Below are 14,532 nucleotides of genomic sequence, written 5' to 3'. Positions count from 1 at the left end.
AAATGGTAAATGGGCCTTGACTTTAACTACAACTCATCAGCTGCATTGATGTCTATGAAGAGAGTCAACTTATATCTGACATTTTGAAGCCAGGCATTGATTTTCTATCTTTGAAAGTCCTAGATGGCATTTTCTTCCAATATAAAAAGTGTTTCTTCTACATTATAAGTCTTTTTTTTTTTTTTTTTTTTTTTTTGTAGTTGTCATCATTTTTATCTTATCCAAATTATCTGGATAACTTGCTGCAACTTCTACATCACCACTTGCTACTTTCCCTGCACTTTTATGTTATAAAGAGAGTTTCTTCCTTTAATCTTATGAGCCAACCCTTGTTAACTTCAGTCTTTTCTTCTGCACCTTCCTCATCTCTCTCAGTCTTCACAGAAAAATTGAATAGAGTTAGGACCTTGTTCTGAACAAGGTTTTGCCTTCAGGGAGTATTGTGGCTTGTTTGATCTTCTATATAGACCACTAAAACTTACTCCATAAAGATTTAAAGTAAGGTTGTTACACATTCTTATAGGTTGTTACACTTTCTTATCCTTTATATGTTCACTGGAGTCCCCTTTTAAGATTTCTTCTGAATTTACAATTTAGCTGTTTGGTGTAAGACACCTGGCTTTCAGCCTGTCATGACTTACAACATTCTTCCTCTCTAGGCTTAATTATCCCTTATTTTTAACTTAAAGTAAGAGATACATGACTTTCTTTTACTTGAACACTTAAAGAATATTGTAGAAGTATTTACTGGTCTATTTTCAACATTGTTGTATCTCAGGGAATGGGGGAGGGACACACGATAGGGATAGAGATGGGAGAACAGCTGGTTGGAGAAGCAGTCAGAATACACACAACATTTATTGATTAAGTTTTCTGTCTTACATAAGCTTGGTTCCTGGGCACCCAAGCAATTATAATAGCAACATCAAAGATCACTAATCATAGTTCACCATTGCAAATATAATAATAATAAAATTTTGAAGTATTGCTAGAATTAACAAAAATGTTACACAAAGAAAAAAGTGAGCAAAGCTTTTAGAAAAATGGAGTCGGCAGACTTTCTTCTTGCAGAGAGACATACTGTATTCATAAATTGAAAACTCAACTTGGGCAAGATTTAAAATCCCTCCAAATTTATGTATATGTTTAATGTAATTCAAAACACCTGCAAGATGTTTTGCAGATTTTAATATTATTATTCTAAAATTTATGGGGAAGAACAAAGGAACTAGTATAATAAAGCAATTTTGATAAAGAATAACAAAATAGAAAGGATCACTCTACCCTTTTCCAGGACTTATATAACTACATTAATCAAGGCTGTGATACTGATGAAGTGATAGATATATAAATCAAAGGACAGAATAGAAAATCAAGAAATAAACTCACACAAGTAGGGCCAGGGGATTTTTGACAAATATGCTAAAGGAATTCAATGTAGGGAATATGTTCACTTCAACAAGTGATGCTGAGAGAATGATATTTATGGGCTAGGAAATAAATCTCAACCAGATCTTGCACCTTATTAAAATTATAAGTGAACCAAGTCTGTGCATGTAAAATTTTATTAAACTTTTAGAAGAAGCCATAGGAGAGTTTTTGTGACCTAGAATTTAAAGAAGAGCTATTGTATATGACACCAAAATCATGATTCATAAAGGAAAATAATGCTATTTATGTTATCCTATTATCCATAAAGGTTTTTAAAAATTTTCAATTCTGGAATTTCATGCTTTGCAAAACTAATTAGAATTTACCATGCTGAACAGTTTGGTTTTACACCCTAAAAAAATATAGCTTATACTTAATTCGTTTGATTATTTAAAACACTGTTGCAATATTGTTGTCTACAAACATACCCATACACACAAAAAAATGAAACAAAAATGCTCACATTTTAAATAAGTGGCCCAAACCCAAGATACTTACCCTAACAAGAGTTACTTTGCATGTATGTTTTGCTCTCTTTTAAATTTCACTTCATTTTCTTTTAGAATAAAGTTCCAGACAAATGTACCAGTTTTCACTTTGCTTCTGTAAGGAGGTCCAATACATTTTCACTTTTCTTTTCCTTGATTTTGAAATGAATAAAGAAATAAGTCTCAAAAATGGCACATGAGAGCAAAAAGTGCATACCCTATTGCTGATAAGGTCTAAAGCCATAGGATATAATACAAATGCAATTTTTATACCTTGTACTTGGCATGATAAATTTGGGAAGATCTCAACCTCTCTTGTGAATCTACACACCTACAGCTTCTGGAGAACTGGGAGATGACATGCAGCCTATGGGTAGCTCATTTTTTTTAAAACAATTTTTAAATTTATTTTTAATTGGAGGATAATTACAATGCTGTGTTGGTTTCTTCTGTATGACAGTGTGAATCAGCTATGTGTACATGCATGTACCCTCCCTCTTGAACATTCCTCCCACCTCCCCACTCCACCCCTCTAGGTCATCACAGAGGACAGATTCAATAAAAATACTGTTTATTCTTCTCAGATTTGTCAAACAGATAACTCATACAAAACCTTCTGTGTCACAGTGAATAAAGTTTCAGAGATGAATCCAAGTTTTATGGAATTAAAATCCATTTACGTGGGAAAAATGCCAGAATGAGAAAAAAAAAAAGTGTTTTTCCTGAAGAATGATCTTTGGAAATTAATTACTTCAGTGGATGCTGGGAGGTACCAGAGAGATATCTCTCTGGATAGAGAAACTCATTCTCCCAGATCCCGAGTATTAGCTGCTTCCCTCTCTGAAAATAGCCCATATCTAGAAGATGCTTGCCCAGTGTTGAGTTTCCTCCCTGGAGACAGCAAAGAGCATGCAATTCACAGGGCACAGAGACACTTCCCCCTTTCCTCAGATGATTGCTTTCAGGACAACTCAGAAGAACCATCCACTATAGGTTTCCCTCTTTGAATACTATCTTCTTCCAAATCATGTTTTCCTTATTCCTCAAAAGTGTTCCCAAGAATACACTTCAATAAACTACTTCAAGTTAATCTCAGAGTGTGTTTACCAGGGGACAAGATTGTGACCATATCACAAGCATTCAGGATATAAAGGCCTGTCTTTGTTTCTGCCTCAGTCTCTCTCTGAATACATGTGTGTATATTAGACAGAGACATTAGAAAACATTAGGCAGAGACATTTCACAATGAGAACATAATCATTAACATTTCTCCAAACCTTCTTTGAATGCTTTAGTTCAGTTCAGTTCAGTTACTCAGTCATGTCCCACTCTTTGTGAGCCCATGAACAGCAGCACACCAGGCTTCCCTGTCCATCATGAGCTCCCAGAGTTTACTGAAGCTCATGTCCATCGAGTTGGTAATGCCTTCCAACCATCTCATCCTCTGTCATCCCCTTCTCCTCCTACCTTCAATCTTTCTCAGCATCAGGGTCTTTTCCAGTGAGTCAGTTCTTTGCATCAGGTGGCCAAAGTATTGGAGTTTCAGCTTCAGCATCAGTCCTGCCAATGAATACTCAGGACTGATTTCCTTTACAATTGACTGTTTTGATCTCCTTGCAGTCCAAGGGACTCTCAAGAGTCTTCTCCAGCACCACAGTTCAAAAGCATCGATTCTTCAGTACTTAGCTTTCTTACAGTCCAATTCTCACATCCATACATGATGACTGGAAAAATGATATCTTTGAGTAGATGGACCTTTGTTGGCAAAGTAATGTTCCTGCTTTTTAATATACTGTGTAGATTGGTCATAGCTTTTCTTCCAAAGAGCAAGTGTCTTTTAATTTCACAGCTGCACTCACCATATTCAGTGATTTTGAAGCCCCCCAAAATAAAGTCTCTCACTGTTTCTGTTGTTTCTTCATCTATTTGCCATGAAGTGATGGGACTGGATGTATGATCTTAGTTTTCTGAATGCTGAGTTTTAAGCCAACTTTTTCACTCTCCCCTTTCACTTTCATCAAGAGGCTCTTTAGTTGTTCTTCACTTTCTGCCATAAGAGAGGTGCCATCTGCATATCTGAGGTTATTGATATTTCTCCCAGCAATCTTGATTTCAGCTTGTGCTTCATCCCAAGCAGCATTTCATGTAATTTACTCTGCATATAAGTTAAATAAACAGGGTAAAAATATACAGCCTTGACATACTCCTTTCCTGATGTGGAACCAGTCTATTGTTCCATGTCCAATTCTAACTGTTGCTTCCTGACCTGCATACAGATATCTCAGGATGCAGGTAAGGTGGTCTGGTATTCACATCACTTGAAGAATTTTCCATAGTTTGTTGTGATTCACACAGTTAAAGGCTTTGGCATAATCAATAAAGCAGAAGTAGATGTTTTTTCTTGAACTATTGCTTTTTTGATGACCTAACAGATGTTGGCAATTAGATCTCTGGTCCCTCTGGTCTCTATAAATCCAGCTTGAACATCTGGAAGTTCTCAGTTCATGTACTCTTGAAGCCACGCTTGGAGAATTTTGAGTATTACTTTGCTAACATGTGAGATGAGTGCAATTTGCAGTAGTTTGAACATTATTTGGAATTGCCTCTCTTTGGGACTGGAATGAAAAACTGACCTTTTCCAGTCCTGTGACCACTGCTGAGTTTTCCAAATTTTCTGGCATATTGAGTGCAGCACTTTCACGGCATCATTTAGGATTTGAAATAACACAATTGTAATTCCATCACCTCCACTAGCTTTATTTGTAGTGATGGCCCACCTGACTTCACATTCTCTAAGAAATCTAGAATTCCATGATTCTAATATCAAATCAGTAATATGAAACTCATTTAATATAATGGTTCAATATACAATTACTGATACTGATTCTAATCTATGACATCTAATTATTTAAAATATTTTAAAACCTAGTTTATGAAAAATTTATTTAAAACATTTCCAAAGTGTGATAGTTTAAATATTGCCTTAATATGAAATTACAGCAAATGATATTTCATTTTTATCTCACAATAACTGAGTTTACTATTTTAAATAGTGTTCACCTTATTGATTTCTAGATGTGAGCAATTAATATGAAATTGCCAGGAACTCTAATGGATTTAGAATACACTCTGATAATTTGTGTTATTTTTTTTAAATTATAAGTGAGAATTTAATTTAGTACTAGTGTCTCTCATAAAATATTGAAACCAAAAAAAAAAAAAATCTGTGTAGGAAAAATAGAAATATACTTTTATTGGTACTTACTGACTAAACTATGCATCTGTAGGAAAGCAATCAACAGTAAAAATATCTTCAATATTTAATCCTGATGAGAATTAAATTTAAATCTCTATCAACATTCAAAATATCCAGATTAAAATAAAACTGTGATAGTGTGTTTGTGGGCTGATTATTGTTTATTCAGAAAGATTCCACTAATTTCTGGGCTTTTTACTTGCATTAGTCTTGTATCATTTTCTGGAAACCCTAATTTTTACAAAATTAATCTTAGTGAAACTGTGTTTTCAAAGTTACTGAACTTTAATTCTGTATTATGCAATCTGCAATTAATTTCACCCAGTGTATTTTCCACTCTGACCTTGTATTTTGCTTTTATAGAACACATATTCATGTATTCTTTATTTTATTCATGACTTTTCTTAACCTGTTCAAGTTTTCCTCAGGATTCTTATCTATAAAGAATGTAGTTATAATAACTCTTTGAATGCCCTTGTTCACTTATTGTATCATCTGTTTAATTTCTGTTTCAGTCTTTATCCATTGACTTTTTTCCTGCTTCATTTCATTTCATTTTTTTTTTTTTTTCTTGCTTCACTGCATGCTTTGTGATTGGGGGGTAGTATGCCATACGTTGTCAATTTTATTTGGTTGAATACTGGATATTTTAATGTTCCTATAGATGTGCATGTGCATTTTTTTCCCCTCTGAGATGCAGTTAAGTCACTTGGAAACAGTTTAATCCTTTTCAGTCTTGCAGTTAAGATTATTTTTTTAGGCAAAACCGTAGAAGTATTTGTGTGTGCGCATGCTAAGTCACTTCAATCGTGTCTAACTCTTTGAGACCCCATTGAATGCAGCTTGCCAGGCTCCTGTTTCCATGGGCTTCTCCAGACAAGAATACTGGAGTGGGTTGTCATTTCCTACTCCAGGGGATCTCCTCGACCCAGGGATCGAATCCACCTCTCTTGTCTCCTACATTGGCAGGTGGACTCTTTACTACTAGAGCCACCTGGGAAGCCCATAGAAATATTTATTCCAGGGCGTATATCTCACTCTTATTAATGCAAAGCCTTTCTGATTGCTTGCTATACCTGCTGCTGCTGCTGCGAAGTCACTTCAGTCATGCTATACCTGGTAGCCCATAAATTATGAGACTTTCCATTCTGGCTGTTAAAAATACTAAATAATTCTGCCCAAGTATGGGATATGAGGAGTGTTTCCTCTAGTTCTTTGAAATTGTGTTTTCCCTGACTTTGGGTAAATTCCTCACACAAGAACACTGATGCTTGGTTTAAGAGTCCATGACCATTTACAGAGATGTAGATGTCTGTCTGGATGGCACTTTCCTGGCACTGTGTTCTGTGAACTTGGTTGCCTTTGTTCTCCCCAGGTGCCCAGCTCCATCTCTGCAACTCCTGGGGACTGGCAGGCTTTGATTGTCTTTCCCTTCCTTATGGAACATCCTATAAACTCTCACCAGACAGTAAAGTAGGGTAAATTTAGTGCAATCCTTGTGAGTTTCCTATTTGTAAGGCATTAATTTACTTTATTGCTTGACACACAATGTCTTTAATTAACTTCATGTATTTTGTCTGTTCCTTCTTTTTTTTTTTTTTCCTTCAAGTGTATGTGTTCCTTTCAAGTCAAGTTTATGGGATGGAGACTGGGAGAGGCGGGTACTTTAGCCCCTGTTCTTAGATCTTTGTCAGAAAAACAAAACCACTCCCTAGAGTACTGATGCTGTATTTCCATGTTTCCTATTACTTAGAAGAAAAAAAAAAAGAATTGTGAATGTAACTCCTTCACAGTGTTTTCCTCCACAGTTTTTAAAAGCTATTTGTACGGATATTAGAATTGGACTGTGAAGAAAGCTGAGCGCCGAAGAATTGATGCTTTTGAACTGTGGGGTTGGAGAAGACTCTTGAGAGTCCCCTGGACTGCAAGGAGACACAACCAGTCCATCCTAAAGGAGATCAGTCCTGGGTGTTCATTGGAAGGACTGACAGTGAAGCTGAAACTCCAATACTTTGGCCACCTCATGCGAAGAGTTGACTCATTGGAAATGACCCTGATGCTGGGAGGGGTTGGGGGCAGGAGGAGAAGGGGATGACAGAGGATGAGATGGCTGGATGGCATCACTGACTCAATGGACATGAGGTTAAGTAAACTCTGGGAGTTGGTGATGGACAGGGAGGCCTGGAATGCTGCGATTCATGGGGTAGCAAAGAGTCGGACATGGCTGAATGACTGAACTGAACTGAACTGACAGGAATGTCAATGTATTTCTTAACTATTTCTTTAGTAGTGTCTTTCAATATCTATAACAACTTTTCCTGAAAATTGTCTTTCCTAGCTTTCACTAATTAAACCATATTATAGTTAATGAAGTTTTGCTTCAGAAGTAAAGTGAAGTTATATGTACTTTTATTTGGAAAAATAAAATAATTTATTATTTACATATGATTTTAGCTTTTGCAATAATATAACTAACTACAAAAATAAAAGTCAAATAAAATGATAATGAGAAATTGAAAAATATAAGAATATTGAGCTGAATAAAAAGTCATATTACTAAAGAGAATAGAATTATAATTTTTAAAATATGATCCTCAAATAATGCTTTATACCTTGACATCTTGATTAGGTAAGTGTGTCACTTCTACAATTTGTGGAATAGCTTTCATGTTCCATGTCACAATTTGTTTATTATTATTATCAGTATTATTGACATTATTCAAGTACTTCCTCACAATTGTGCATGCATAACTTACATTGCAACCAGTTTGTAAAGTCTTTGTCTATAGGGTACATAGTTAGCTCTCTTTTTAGAAATTCATGTTAAGAAAATAAGCAGCCCAATAAAGTCACTCTGAAACTTACAAATCTAAAAGACCTGTGTGTCAGATATATTTTAACAATGTGTAATGTTTTATATTTTGATTGAACACTTTATTTTAACTCTAAGACATACAACTTGGAGTTCTGGTTCTGATCACAGAAGAGTGAATTAATATACCTTTAGTTGAGAACAGTTACCCAGTCCATATAAAATATAAAAAATAATTATTTAGAACATTTCAACATATATTGAACCTCCAGGGATACCATCTTTGAAAAAAGATATGCAAGCTTGCTATATGTCATACTTAGCTGTATTTTCTTAAGAAAGTTTCTAAAATGGAGTGGAAAAGAAAATAGGGCCAAATAGAGGAGTAAAAGAGAAAGCAGAAAATGACTCTCTTACTTAGATATAAGAAAAATGATCAATGTTTAGGGCTATTGGAAGTTGAAGGGGAGATTCTGGAAACAAGAGAGCCACAAAGAGTGGATTTCCAAAATTATATAAAAGTGTACCTAAAATACACATTGTACTCTCTTTTACTGTGCAGGAAAATAATAAAATTCCAAAGAGTATCTATCTGTGGCATTCTAGTAAAATGTAAGGATGACATGGTTTGGTGTTCCCTGGTGGCTCAGATGGTAAAGAATCTGAGTTGTCAAGATCCCCTGGATAAGGAAATGGCAACCCACTCCAGTATTCTTGGTGGCTCAGATGGTAAAGAATCTGGGTTGTCAAGATCCCCTGGATAAGGAAATGGCAACCCACTCCAGTATTCTTGTTGCCAGGGAAATTCCATGGACAGAGGAGCCTGGTGGTCTACAGTCCATGGGGTCACAAAGAGTTGGACACGACTGAGTGACAAACATACACACAGAGGACAGACTTTAATAGCAAGCTCTTAGGGGGAAAAAATAGTTAAAAAAAGGAGTAAGCTCTGGATGAAGGGTTTTGTTGAAGAAAAAAAAAATAAAGAATAAATCTCAACAAGCCTCCTTCACAGAACTAAAACCCAGTCTTCTAAAAGATCAAGAAAATTCTCTGATAATTTACCTGCCAGAACAAAATCCATCATTACTTAATAAGATGAAGCAAAACTGAAATGTGGTGATGAAAGTAAGAACAGTCATTGCTATTGGTTGAAGAAGGGATCATGTTTGGGGGAAAAAAAAAAATGGGCCTTTCTGTGGTAATTAAGTTTTCTATTTTTGCTCAACATTTGTACACATTTGTAAAAGTTTATCAAATAGTGAATTTCAAAATATCATCATTTGACATGTGTATATCAAACCTCAATCAAAATTTTTCTTAAATCTGAAACAAATTTACTGTTAATATGAAGTGTGAAAATTTACATTTGTGTTTCTTTGTGTGTGTGTCAAGCTACAAAATTAGTTTGCCAAGTCAAAATCACAGGAATCCACAATCTTAGCCAAGTTAAATTTTGCTAATAATTACAGCTTCAAACAATAAGTAAACATGGTCAATGAAGAGAGGTCTTGTGCATCTCAGATAGCCCTTTTTACATTGGACTCTTGTTCCCTGGTAAAGAACAGTAATGAAGTTTTTAATGAAGTCTTAAATCACCACACACAGCAAAGAACATTATGAAACATCTTCATTTTTTTTAAACCAGAGAGTTGATTATATCCATGACATTCGCTGTAGAGTGAGGCGTCATAAATCCATAGATTGCAGTTGTGCTTACAAGAAACAATCATAAGCTAGCAACGGACTATTAATAGCATTTTACAGATAAACACTGTATCCTAGCAAATACTATTTACCTTGAGATACAATTATCATGCTTATGATTATATTATTAGTAATTTTCATTTTCTTTTCCCTAGGAGTGCCTCCCCTCATGACTTCAAAGAAATTAATAGCAGAACAGCTACTTTGTCTCCTTCCTTCTATGTTTCCATACTAAAATAACCTTTTTAATAATGCACACCTCATTATATTGCATCTTTTATTTAGCTTGAAATTAACTTGCAAACCAAAGTTTGTTTATCTTTACCCAGTTTTAGTAATGAAGGAAACCTCCCTGACAGCTAGAAAGAGATTCCTGAATAAATGCTGATAAGTAGCATACAAAGCCCTCAACGTAGGTCTATGATGAAGTCTTTAAGTTGTTGAGACTGAACATGTAGCAATTCCTAAAGCCTCAAATTGAGGCTTGGCAAAGTCTACTCTATATTGTAAATAGGTATCACAGAGATATACTATAATATTATACATGAGAAATTAGAGAATATGGATATATGATTCCATAAGACTCATCTGAAAACAAGACTAAATGTAATTACATATGTTTTCTTAATATGTTCAATTTAAATGCTAGCTCCAAAGTTCTACTGTGCTTCATGTATAACACTTTATGCTCAGACACTTTTTCTTTCCTTTTTTTTTTTTTTTTGATAAAGCTATCAATTGTGTGTCTGGTTAAAATCACAGACAGGGACATACAACACTATAAAGTCTTTTTTGATTGCAGGGATGGTATTGATAACATATCTTATTCCCCAAAGTAGAGAATACTGAAAGGCGTGTTCCCTAATCAGGCTTCAAACTACTTATTCAAACATCAATTTATCAACCCAGTTTCTACAACCCTTAACTCCAACTGTTTTTTATTCAGTTCTCCAGCTAGTCTATTTAAGACTTTGGAAACGGCATTTCTTCATATTTATTCTTCACATCACAATTCAATGTCACTTCTCCAAGACTGATTGCCCTAGAACCTAGACTAGGTCAGAACTTCCCCTTATACATTTTACTGGTCTCCTGCTCTTGTTTGTTAGCACTTGGCACTCTTCCAATGTTTTGTATTTGTGCAATTACACAAACATATCACAACTGTTACAGTGTAAACTCCATGGAGTCTGTGAATGTATTTAATGGATTCACATTCACATTTTTATTCTTATCATCTAACATAGTCCTGGTTTACTGAAGTTTTTCAAGAAGCCAGAAGAAAGAAAAAAAAAAAAAAAGAAAGGAAAGAGAGGGAAATGTGTCCATGTTGTTAGTGCCAAAGGAGATGAGAACATAGCCATCCTCTGTAAGCCTGAGAATTCACTAAAGCTAAACTCATAAATGGGAGAAATAATTTCTCCAACACTCTTCATTTTACAAATTCTTAGGTAGGATTAAGTAAGGATTACCCACATTTATTGTTATGGGTCAAACTGTGTCCCCCAATGTTCACATGGTGAAGTCTTAATCCTAGTACCTCAAAATGTAACTGTACTTGAAGATAAGATCTTTAAAGAGGTGATTAAGTTCAAATGAGGTCTTTAGGGTTACCTACTTCCTGGAATGTTAAGTCAAGTGGGCCTTAGAAAGCATCACTACGAACAAAGCTTGTGGATGTAATGGAATTCCAGTTGAGCTATTTCAAATCCTGAAAGAGGATGCTGTGAAAGTGCTGCACTCAAGATGCCAGCAAATTTGGAAAACTCAGCAGTGGCCACGGGACTGGAAAAGGTCAGTTTTCATTCCAATCCCAAAGAAAGGCAATGCCAAAGAATGCTCAAACTATCGCACAATTGCACTCATCTCACACGCTAGTAAAGTAATGCTCAAAATTCTCCAAGCCAGGCTTCAACAATGCATGAACCATGAACTTCCAGATGTTCAAGCTGGCTTTAGAAAAGGCAGAGGAACCAGAGGTCAAATTGCCAACATCTGCTGGATCATCGAAAAAGCAAGAGAGTTCCAGTAAAAACATCTATTTCTGCTTTATTGACTACATGAAAGCCTTTAACTGTGTGGATCACAATAAACTGTGGAAAATTCTGAAGGAGATGGGAATATCAGACCACCTCACCTGCCTCTTGATAAACCTGTATGCAGGTCAGGAAGCAACAGTTAGAACTGGACATGGAACAGACTGGTTCCAAATAGGAAAAGGAGTACGTCAAGGCTGTATATTGTCACCCTGCTTATTTAACTTATATGCAGAGTACATCATGAGAAATGCTGGTCTGGAAGAAAAACAAGCTGGAATCAAGATTGCTGGGAGAAATATCAATAACCTCAGATATGCAGATGACACCACCCTTATGGCAGAAAGTGAAGAGGAACTAAAAAGCCTCTTGATGAAAGTGAAAGAGGAGAGTGAAAAAGTTGGCTTAAATCTCAAAATTCAGAGAACTAAGATCATGGCATCTGGTCCCACCACCTCATGGGATATAGATCAGGAGACAGTGGAAACAGTGTGAGACTTCATTTTTGGGGGCTCCAAAATCACTGTGGATGGTGACTGCAGCCATGAAATTAAAAGATGCTTACTCCTTGGAAGGAAAGTTATGACCAAGCTAGAGAGCATATTAAAAAGCAGAGGCATTGCTTTGCCAACAAAGGTCCATCTGTCAAGGCTATGGTTTTTCCAGTGGTCATGTATGGATGTGAGAGTTGGACTGTGAAAAAAGCTGAGCATGAAAAAATTGATATTTTTGAACTGTGGTGTTGGAGAAGACTTTTTTTAATTTTTTTTATTTTTTTTTTTTATTTTTTATTAGTTGGAGGCTAATTACTTCACAACATTTCAGTGGGTTTTGTCATACATTGATATGAATCAGCCATAAGACTCTTGAGAGTCCCTTGGACTGCAAGGAGACCCAACCAGTCCATCCTAAAGGAGATCAGTCCTGGGTGTTCATTGGACGGACTGATGCTGAAGCTGAAACTCCAATACTTTAGCCACCTAATGCGAAGAGTTGACTCATTGGAAAAGACCCTGATGCTGGGAGGGATTGGGGCAGGAGGAGAAGGGGGCGACAGAGGATGAGATGGCTGGATGGCATCACCGACTCGATGGGCATGAGTTTGAGTAAACTCTAGGAGTTGGTGATGGACAGGGAGGCCTGGCGTGCTGCGATTCATGGGGTCGCAAATAGTCGAACACTACTGAGTGACTGAACTGAACTGAACTGAACTTAACCCAATATGACTGATGTCTTTACCAGAAGAGGAAGTTTGGACACATGGAGAGATTTCAGAAAAGTGTGTACTCAGAAGAAAGACCATGTGAGGACACAGTGAGAAGGTGGCTGGCCACAAAGCAAAGAGAGAGACCTCAGAACAAAACTAAATATGCCAAAACCTTGACTGTTGTTCCTTTAATGGACCAGAACCTGGTGGTCTGGAGTTGACGACAAGAAAGTAAGAGAGAGAAAGAGGCTGATATCCCCTGATTTACACAGAAAGCCAATAAAGCCCTGTTCTTAGAGCTTACACTGCTGCACATAGGCACCGGGCACCCTCTCAAGTGGGTGAAGGCACAGTGCACCTTCTCAAGAGGGTCTTAGAACCCCGGGCAAGAAAGTGAGCTCAGCGGGCCTCTATTCTCCAAGGAATTAGCTTGAAAGCGAGAGAGAAGGAAGGAAGGAAGGAAGGAAGGAAAGGAGGGAGGGAGGGAGGGAGGAAGGAAAGAAAGAAAGAAAGAGAGAAAGAAAGACAGACAAGGGGACCCATTCTCTGATGGAGCAAAGGTGTTTTAATCAACATGGTGTGGGCATATATGCTGTCTTACAAGATAGTTATTCTCAGCAAAGATAAAGATTGAAATTCCAGACTTACAAAACATAAGTCCATGCTTATCAAAGACAGAGTGTCATAAACAATCACTTTTTAGCGTATGGTTCATAAGAAGGGAGAGGGTACTTATCACCGTATTGAAAAACTAAAGAAGGACATGTCAGGATTCCTCAGCCCCAGGGAAAGGCGTGCCTCTCCTCTTAATTCCTGAATATTCAGGAATTAATAAGGCCCAGAGGGTTCCTGACAGATCCAAAACAGCACACAGGAAGCTTCTTGTTAAATGCTTCCTGACACTTGACCTTGGACTTGCAGCCTTCAAAACTGTGAGAAATAAATTTATGTTACTTAACCAACATAATCTGAGTACTTTGTCCTAGCAGTCTTAAAAAAGAAACTAATATACTTACCCAGTCTAATTTAGTCATCAATATAATAGACATTCTAACTGTAATTTATATATGAGCCATAGGAAGAAACAAACAAAATGGTTGAATTCATATTTAATTAAGATTTCAGAGAATAGTCATTGAAAGCAATTTATTTATTTTCTGTTCATGAAATATTTAGCTTTTTTCCCCTATTTTTTTTTGTGTTTGTGTGTGTGTGTCTTGGAGTGAGTGTGATTGTGCATATTTGTATATTAAAGAACAAGAAACAGTGATTTGGGGAAAGGAGTATTTTAATTCTGGATTAAAAAAATTATGTATGTTTCCTTCATTTAAAATATTATGTCTTAAATATTAATAACTCCTATTGTTATCACTAAGCAACATTTGGATGAAAGCCAAAGTCATTATTCTATTTTACATAAAGAAGAAAAAATGAAATAAATAGTAGCTTGTATATATTTCACCTCTAATTCAAAACTTGGTCAATTCATTATTTCATCAAATTTTCACTTTAGCCAGGCATCAAACCCTTATACTCTGTATCTTTTGATGTATGTCTGTGATTAAAACTGAAAGTGAGAAAATAATATCAACTTC

Source organism: Cervus canadensis, chromosome 9 (genome assembly GCF_019320065.1).
Source record: "Cervus canadensis isolate Bull #8, Minnesota chromosome 9, ASM1932006v1, whole genome shotgun sequence".
In the NCBI taxonomy this organism is placed as follows: domain Eukaryota; kingdom Metazoa; phylum Chordata; class Mammalia; order Artiodactyla; family Cervidae; genus Cervus; species Cervus canadensis.
This window is presented reverse-complemented; position numbering follows the sequence as displayed.